We start from the raw sequence: 9395 nt of genomic DNA, 5'->3' as shown, positions 1-9395 counted from the left end.
GCACCCCCTGTAGGATAATTCACACCCCTGAAAAGGAGGGTATGCAGCAGACTTTAACACTTTTTTACTCCAATTAAAAGGGTTTTTGTTAACAGCTGCACCTTAACTAGTGTTGTTGACAAAACCCCAATTCACAGCGGTGCGAATTATCTTACAAGGGTGCGAATTTATCATTGCCCATACAATTACCATCAGCAAAAAATTCACTGTTTCGAAGCCCACCACGTCGTCTCTTTATCGACGAGGTGGGCCCACCATCTCTCTAATCAAAATATTTATTTTTCTTTAATGCGATAGGCGGTGCGCAGGGGAATGGCAGAAACCGTGTTCTCAGCCCTCTCTCTCAATTTTTTTTTCTGCGGTTCTTCTCGATGTTCTTCTTTCTATCCGGACCCAAAGAGGAAAAAAAAATATAATACAGGAAACCAAACCCTAGAAAAAATCCATTTTTCTTGTTCTCCAAACCCTAGAAAAAGTACCTTTTTCTTGTTCTACCTTTCTTCTCGATCTCCATTTCTTTATTACAAAATCTGAATCCACACGATCGGCGCACTCGTGCCTGAGAATTTTGAAATTCGGAGGTCAGATCTCTGATCTATTATCTCGTTGATCTTCGTTTTTTCGTTTTACTTTTTGTTTTTTCCCGTCTTTGTTCTAGATTGTAGAGTCTCGATGCCTTTGCCTTGGCTCGGATCTCTTTCTTGGTGATTTAGGGTTTTTTGTTCGGGATTTTTGCAGATCTGGTCGCAGGGACTCGGTTCGTGATAGATCGGTTAGGGTTACGAGATTCCTAATCCGTATGGTTTGTTTTGACTAGCGATTTCTGAAATTTCGTGAAATTTAGGGTTACTCTTGCTCTCGATTTGATTTTTTCACTGCGGAAATGTCGATCTTACCAAAAAGTGACTCGATTCATATCAGAGAGGTGTGGAACGATAATCTGGACGATGAATTCGCATTTATTCGAGAGATCGTTGACACTTACCCTTACGTAGCAATGGATACCGAGTTCCCTGGTATTGTTCTTCGGCCTGTTGGGAATTTCAAGACCACCTCTGATTACCATTACCAAACCCTAAAGGCCAACGTTGATATGCTGAAACTTATCCAGTTAGGGCTTACCTTCTCAGACGATGAAGGAAACCTCCCTACCTGCGGGACCGATAAGTACTGCGTCTGGCAATTCAATTTTCGCGAGTTTAATGTCAGTGATGATGTATTTGCTAATGACTCCATTGAGCTTTTGTGCCAGAGCGGTATTGATTTTAAGAAGAACAATGAGATGGGCATTGATGCTAGCCGTTTTGGGGAGCTTTTGATGTCGTCTGGGATTGTTTTGAATGATAATGTGCACTGGGTTACATTCCACAGTGGGTATGATTTTGGGTACTTACTAAAGGTTCTTACGTGCGTGAGCCTTCCAGACACGCAGGGTGGGTTCTTTGATCTGATCAAAATGTATTTCCCTACTGTTTATGATATCAAGCATCTGATGAAGTTCTGCAATAGCCTTCATGGCGGATTGAACAAGCTCGCGGAGCTATTAGATGTGGAGAGGATTGGCATCTGCCACCAAGCTGGTTCTGATAGCTTGCTTACGTCTTGTACATTCAGGAAGTTGAAAGAGTCTTTCTTTAATGGCTCGACCGAAAGATATGCTGGTGTCTTGTATGGTCTGGGTGTTGAGAATGGACAGAATAATTGAAAGAAAAAAAAAATGAAAAACTGTTTGTTTGACTACATGTGGGTGTGAACTCCCATCTCTCTATGTACATCTTTGGCACAAAAGTTGCTGCTTAAGTTATGAATTTTCCTTCTCATTTTCTTTAAACCTCTGCACAAGATTTCCAGTTTTTGTCTCAACAGAGCAACCATTGCATCATTACAAGCTAAAATTATGGCTCACATATCTTTTTAACTTGGGTTTTCTATCACTTATCTTACCGTGGTTACTTAAACAAATCTTCAACAATTTACCTTTCCTTTTAGGTTGTTGCGTGCTGTTCTGATCTCCACTATGTTGGGAATTCTACCTTTATTTACCAGAAAGTCCACATTTAATAGACATTTTAAGGCCACAATAGAATAACATTGCATCGAATAGTTTTGCGCAAGAGAAGCCATTGACTTTAATCATTCTCATTCTCTTTCTTTTCTTTGAAAGATATCCTTTTTATTCTCACTGTGGTAGAGTGTCATTAACTCCATGTATCAGGTGGTGGAAAACCACATCCATAAAGCTGAAGTTGCTCTGTTTGTTTGCAACACATGTGTAGTATCTAGTAAGGTATGCGAATGTGCTTTCTTTTTCTTCTTGTTTGCTATTTAAAGTTTGTAGACTTCATATATCACCGTATGAAATTTTTAGCGTCAACATATTTCAGCTCTCCTCTTATCCTATTGGATGTTTTGAAATGTTGGTGTTTTTTTCATGCTTAGATTCTTAATTCATCTTCCTTTGTTTATGAAATTGAACTGTGGCAGGTCATGAAATCACTAGTTGGATGTTATTTTTCGTTGAGGTATTGAACATCCCACTGTTGGTGTTTACATTATCTATAGAGGTATTGAGCTTTTCCTTATGTTCCTTCTTTCAATACAACCAAAATTCTCCAAAGAAAAGTACCTGATTAAGCTTATATGTTCACTCAATACTGTTTTGTCATTGAGGGTGGTCCAATTTTAGTAATTCTACTTCTACTTTTGATAGAGAGTGAGCCTTGGCGCAACAGTAAGGTTGCTCCATTGTGACCCGGTGGTCACGGGTTCAAGTCACGGAAACAGCCTCTCTGCAAAGCAGGCGTAAGGCTGCGTACATCTAGCCCTCCCCAGACCCGCAATGGGGGGAGCCTCGTGCACTTGGCTGCCCTTTTTTGACTTCTACTTTTGATACAACCAGAATTCTGCAAAGAAAAATACCTGATTAAGCTCCAGTTTTGTAAACATTGGTTGTTTGTATAAAACATTAAAACCATCAGTTTTGTAAAAACTGCGAGTTTGGTAAAAATTGGGATCAATGTTCTATTATCTTTGATCAATTTATGAGTTAAAAATAGAGAGAGAAGAAAGGAGGGAGAGATGTTTGCCTGGAAAGCCATCTCTTGTTTGAGGACGCAGTTGCGGAAGGTGTTAGTGTGCATCTTAACACCGTTCCAACTGGAGTGAATTTGATTTACATGAAACTTACCTGGTAAATTTGTGTTTTGATGCTTGTATTCGTCTAGTAGATTGTAAAAAAAGAAGAAGCCAGTTTTGTAAACATTGGTTTGTATAAAACATTAAAACCATCAGTTTTGTAAAAACTGCCAGTTTGGTAAAAATTGGTTTGTAAAAACTAAAAACCACCTGTCTTGTAAAGATTGGTTTGTAAAAACCATAAACTAGAGATAAAAAAAAACCCATTAAACCAGGGATAAAAAAAGAGTAAAAACAAGCTTCAAATCAGCCTGAAATCCGATAAAAACAAGACGAAACTGGAAACTAATCAAAACTAGATGAAAATGAAAACAAGGTATTACTGGAAACCAGCAGAAAGTGTGTATCGAGCGACTGTGCTGCGGTTTTTGTTGGTACTGATAAACAAATGAAAGCCATGTGAAAATGCTGCGGTTTTTGGTGGTACCGAGAAGTGATTCAGTTGCAAAAATGCCAAAAACAGATGGTTGTGTGTCGTAGATGACCGAAATCGAGCAGATGAATGGAATCAAGATCTGAAAAAAACCACCTTCTTTGCTTTAGCCCTTCTTTATTTCCTCTGCTGCGAGAAGACGATGTACGTATGCAATAAATCCTGCTTCTTTACCTGAAAATATCACCGATTTTGAGGTATTTGCAGGGATGCAGTAGGGCAGCCACCTCTGCCGACAGCCCTTCGACATCCCTAGTAGTCGTCTGTTGCTTTTCATTCCCATTCGCAACCAAACAGAGAAAGGTGCTGACGTGGCACCCCTAAAACCATAGAAAATCTTGGAAAACCGTTGATATCATGCATCCAGACACAGCCTAAGGGACTTAAAAGACACCTAAAAGAACTTAAAAATTACAGTACGTGCCCTAGGATGGTCTTCATCACTTATCCATGGGATGTTTTTTATTTGCATTCATGCCTTTTGGAATGAGCCGCTAAATCAAATTCTTGCTTAGGTGAAGGAAGTATATGACCAATTTACCCATAGTTGAGACTCTAGGGGCAAGTTTTGTAGCCTAATCTTCACCTTGAAAGGGCCTCTTAGATACCTAGGCTTCCGCTTTTGAGTCTTGATAACAATGGGTTTGAAAAGCTTGTGGAGTTATGAGTGGGGAGGATGGCATCTTTTATCATGTGGTTTCATATAGTCTACGTATGTCCTGGACATCTTTCGTGTTAAAAGGGTTCTCTTAGTAGAAATTACCAAGCACATTTGTATGGGTGCTGGCAATGGACATGACTCTCACCTCAAATATAACACTCGTTATAAGAGGAAAGAGAGACTTGTTTGTTTGACTAAATGTGGTTGTGACATTCCATGGAAAAAATTTGCACCAAACTTAATTCAAGGTGTACTACATATCAGCTGTTTGCTTACTATGACATCAGAAATCATTTCATTTTATCAGCTGCTTTGGTTCAGTTTGGTGCTTACTTCTATAGTTCTATGCAACATTGCAACTCAAGCACGTAGAGGTATCTATAGTTGGATACCTTTCACCATTTAAGGCCAAGGTATTATTGATTGCTGCATTATTTGTAGATTGTTATTTTATTTGTATATTAACATGGGAGCACATTCGGATGCTGTTATACCAATCCTTTCGGGCAAGGCCTTGTGGAATTTGCCCTCATCCCTGTATGAGGATCATCAACTCTCATCTGAACTAGTGGTAATTTTTTTTTTTTTGAAATGGCAACTAGTGGTAATTTTCAAATCATGTTTATTCTGCATATTGCTTAAAGTGGTAGGGGATTTTGATTTGTAGCATTAATAATGAATGTATTGTTTTGAGAGATGCGAGATTTATATGATTTCGTGAACCGTCATTGAATATGAGTTGCATCTCCTACCTGAACCTTTTCTGTTTTTCTTATTATATTGGCCTGTTGGAAAACATTTACAATATTTCCTTGATAGGTACTTCCTAATTATGCTTCTGAGATTTGTGGAAAGGATGTAATCAATGTCAATTATGAACATCTGAAATACAATCTTGTAAATATTTGTTCTATTGAGAGAAGGGAAGTTCTCCTTGCTACGCTTTCCATTGTTAGCAAATCTGTGTATTTTATAGAATCATATGTTGTTTTCTATACTATAGGCTGTCTTTGCATTTAAATTTACTCGTAAATCAGTCTATATATGTGCATGCAAGTTTCATCTTTTTGTTAGGTGGTGTACTTTAGTATCCATTGTTAATTAATGGCATTGTTAATTTTCAAAACAAGAAAAAGAAAAGAAAAAGGAAAAAGTATTCATTGTTGGTTAGTGAAAACACTGCTTAAAATGTCTTCATTTGTAGGACTCTTCTGTTATTGTGGCATTCTGGCTTTCTGCATGAGTGTGGATAATTCTGTAACCTGTATCCATCAAATGATTCATTTGATTCACAATTTTCCATTTGAGTCAATTCTTGTCTTGGTTCCCAGAAGTTACTGTCATGTTTCCAGCACGGGCTTATAATTTGCAATTATGCTTTGTTGGTAATATTAGCTCATGACCGAGACCTTGGATATTAACATGTATTTCACAAGTGCTGCTCTGGTTTATTTAGTAACTCTGATTTACGAAGATGCTACAATTCATGAGGTTTCTCACATGCAATTGCAAAGGTCTGTAACACAACAAACCTGCGATTGATGCTCTGATAGGCGATGGTGTGTAATGAATAACAAATCTGCGACTGACTCTCTGATATCAAATCATGTGGAGCAAATCTATGATTGATGTTATGATACCAAATATGATGCAGCTTATAACAAAAATAAAAATCCAAGTCGATGGGTAGCTCTTGGTTGAAGATTTCAATAAGATACCTCAAAGTTGGAATCTACCAAGAAGTTTTACTTACTGTAGAAAATTTCAGCAACTAACCTTAAATTGGTAACCGATAAAAAAGAATGAAATTTGCAGCAGGAAATATATCTAATCTAGATAACCGTTGATCAAGCCCACAAAAATTTTGTAAAAGTTACGTAAAAATCTGCGCAATCATGGAGTTTTCTTTGCGAAGAAAATCCCACGAACAGGAGCAGCACGACAGTAAATACTTTCTTTTTCCAAAAGATGTATAATTTGTTTCTAAAACCTGGAGCAAATACATGTGTATAGAAAAAAGAAAAGAACCTACAAAGGTCTAAAACCATAAAAGAAGATCACTCACCTTTTGAAATAATAGCCTCAATTAAAGCTTCCTTAAACCATATGAATATTGATGTGAACAGTGTCATGATTAGTGATGTGAATAGTATCATAGACAATGAGTGGAGTGAGCTCTTTTTTAATCTAATTCACTTAGGTGAAACTTAAGAAGAAAAAATGCTTATTATACCCCTACGACTTGCATCTAAAGGACCCATTTAGAACTCTGCAATTATAATTAAAAAGTCACATTGGCACATAGGATGAGCTCTATGTCACTAACAATGGCTTTTTCCTTCTTTAGCTCATGTCGCTAATCCAATTTTAAGTCATGAACAGTCTCCATCTTATCTCTCCTTGCATAGTAACAACCTTTGGATGCTCCTTTTCTCGTGAATTGGGGTTTGTGGTCTTTTGAGTATTGAAGATTCAAGATCTCATTTTCATAAGCTTCTTTAAGAGATCAAATTCATTACGCTAAGTTGGGGTACTAGTGAGAGATGAGTTTTGGGCTGTTTCTGCTTTAGGACATAATTAGAAAGTGGGAGGCTGGTGATGAAGCGCAAGTTTGGTAGGTAAAGTAGGTTGCTAGAGCGGGAATCGAAGGCTCCCAGGGAAGAATCCTGCTTCCTTGGTTGAGACTGTCATAGAGAGGTGTTTTGGCATACTCTGATCCATTTGGCATTGCGAATTTGAGTGAAAGCAGCGGCGAAGGTGCTTCTTACTGGGCTCCATTTATTTGTTAACAAGCTTGGGGGCAATCTAGAAGTGGAGGGGACTCTGCTCCTGTCTGAGGCTAGGTGGTATTTTTAATTAGACAGGTGATTTATGCAAGGGAAGGGGGTTTTTCTTTAGAAATATATTTACAGGAGCAGATGATGTTGCCGACTCTGCTCCTGTCTAGTATAAAGAAGCCTGAAATTATGTCTCTTATTTTGTTCTTTTTCTTTAACAAATTATGTCCCTTATTCAAAATAACTCTGTTCCCACACTAAAAACCCATGTTAACCTAAAAAGCTAGTATAAAGAAGCCTAAAATCCTTGCTGCCATTCCGGAAAAAAAAGAACCCTAAAATTCGGCTTTTACCTTTCAAAAAATGAGCCTTTGCCTTGTGATAAATCGTTCAGGTTATCGTTGTCAAAAAATTCGGCCCATGAATAAGAAGGTTCATGTTGTTTCTAGAAAATATGGACAGTTTAGTTGAAGGAACCGATTAATTGACCAGTTCCAGTTGAACCTTTTTGGAGTGCCTATAATCAACCTATTCCATTCAATACGTTTTTATCACTAACAAAGCAACAAATAAAGAATAAGGAAGATTGAATAGAAGTAAAGTTTAAAGAAAACGTAGGCTACTCAGCAAGATTGAGGATGAGTGAGTTGAGTGTTTTGTGGATCAGTTTCCGACATATCTTGGTCTCCTTCTACGTGAGGGGAGGCCTCATAAGAGGATGCGAGATCTGATTGTTGAGAGGGTAGAGAGAAGGCTCGACACTTGGAAGTATAATCTTGTTTCGTGGTTTTTTTTTTTTTTTTTTTTGGGGGGGGGGGGGGGGGGGGGTTAGAATTACTCTCATCAAGGCAGTGCTTGCTATTGCCATTTTCTTCAAAATATTACATCTTTCAAAAAAAAGGGCAGTGCTTGCTATTATTCCTATATACTATCTCTCCGTTTTCAAATGTCCAATTAGTGTGATAAATCACGTTGAATTGATTCAGAGGATGTTTCTCTGAGGTGATTCTGAAGATAGGAGGAACTTTCATCTAGTTAGTTGGGAGAAGGTGTGCAAGCCTACCAAAGTCTGTGGCTTAGACTTTAGGAGATTGAAAGGTGTTAACAAAGCTCTTCTTGGAAAATGGCTATGGATGTATGGGGAGGAGAGGCATCAACTCTAGACCAAGGTCATTGAAAGTGAATATGGTTCCTCCCCTGGAGATTGGATTTCTGACGGCAAGTACATATTCAGTGGTTTGACTGTACGGAGGGTCATTCCTAGGCAAAAGCACAAGTTCAATGAAGGGATTAGATTCAAAGTCTAAGGGTGACAAGATCAAGCTTTTGCATGATAAATGGTGTAAAGAGGCGCTGTTGGTGGATCTGTGTCATGATTTGTTCGTTGTGGGTTCTAATAAGGATGCTTTCGTCCAAGATTGTTTTGAATGGACTGAGGGGTGAGCCTCTTGGAAGATTAACTTCAGGCAATATTTTTTATAGAAATATTGATCGGGTGGCTCGTTCTTGGATATTCTGGACTCTTGGACTCTTGGTGCACTACGAAGGATGGCAAAGATAAAAGAGTGTGGATTTGGAGCTCTTTCAAGGTTTTTAACGTCAAATCGTTCTACCACTGTATTGTTCCTAGTCCTTCCTCGCACCTGGTTAGAATGTGGAACATTCTTGCTCCTGGGTGGGTCTGCACATTCGGTTGGATTGTCTTTCTCGATAGGATTCTCTTGGTGGACCACCTGCAAATTCGTAAGATGCTTATTATTGACCATTGCGCTCTATGTGTCCACAATGGAGTCTGTGGATCATATTTTTTTTCTTCATTGCAGGATAGCTAGAGATGTCTAGAACCGCATTATTAGAAGATTCAGGATATCCCGAGTCTTCCTATCCCGACTTGTTGATCTCCTATAGGATTGGTTATTTCCCCTTGGCAGAGGAAAGGGAGGATTTTGTGGAGAGTGGTGCTCTTGGTTACTATTTGAGTTATTTGGAAGGAAAGGAATGCTCAGGTCTTTAGAAGCTCGGTCAAAAGTTTGCCTTACATTTACTCTAAGGTGGTTTCGCTTGCCATCTCTTGCGTGGAGATTTTCCTTGCTTTAGGTTTATTTCTATTTTCGATTTCAACATTGTTGGAGAGAGATATGTGTTAGCAGGAAACAGTTAGAGGTCCCTTCCTTTAGGTGGGACCCTCCTGGTCCTAGCATGTTGAAGCTTAACTTTGATAGACCGAGCTCGGGTAATCCAGGGTCTATCGGTGTAGGTGGACTTATCATGGTTGAGGAGTTTAACTGGATAGGACTTTTTGGCCCTCATTGGGATCACGGATTCCAAC

The 9395-nt window shown here is 38.7% G+C and overlaps 1 pseudogene across 1 annotated transcript; it reads left to right on the top strand.

Annotated features, from left to right (window-relative positions):
* The first annotated feature begins 293 nt into the window (after window positions 1–293).
* Window positions 294–1831, top strand: LOC143879524 (putative CCR4-associated factor 1 homolog 7 pseudogene; annotated as a pseudogene). The gene is made up of 2 exons (XR_013251304.1): window positions 294–581; window positions 739–1831. The product of XR_013251304.1 is annotated as a putative CCR4-associated factor 1 homolog 7 pseudogene (transcript).
* Window positions 1832–9395: the final 7564 nt, after the last annotated feature.

Source organism: Tasmannia lanceolata, unplaced genomic scaffold, assembly GCF_043159265.1.
Source record: "Tasmannia lanceolata isolate RefF3 unplaced genomic scaffold, GAP_Taslan_0.1 ptg000006l, whole genome shotgun sequence".
Taxonomy (NCBI): domain Eukaryota; kingdom Viridiplantae; phylum Streptophyta; class Magnoliopsida; order Canellales; family Winteraceae; genus Tasmannia; species Tasmannia lanceolata.
The sequence above is the reverse complement of the archived record's forward strand: the minus strand, read 5'-3'. Positions and strand labels throughout refer to the sequence as shown.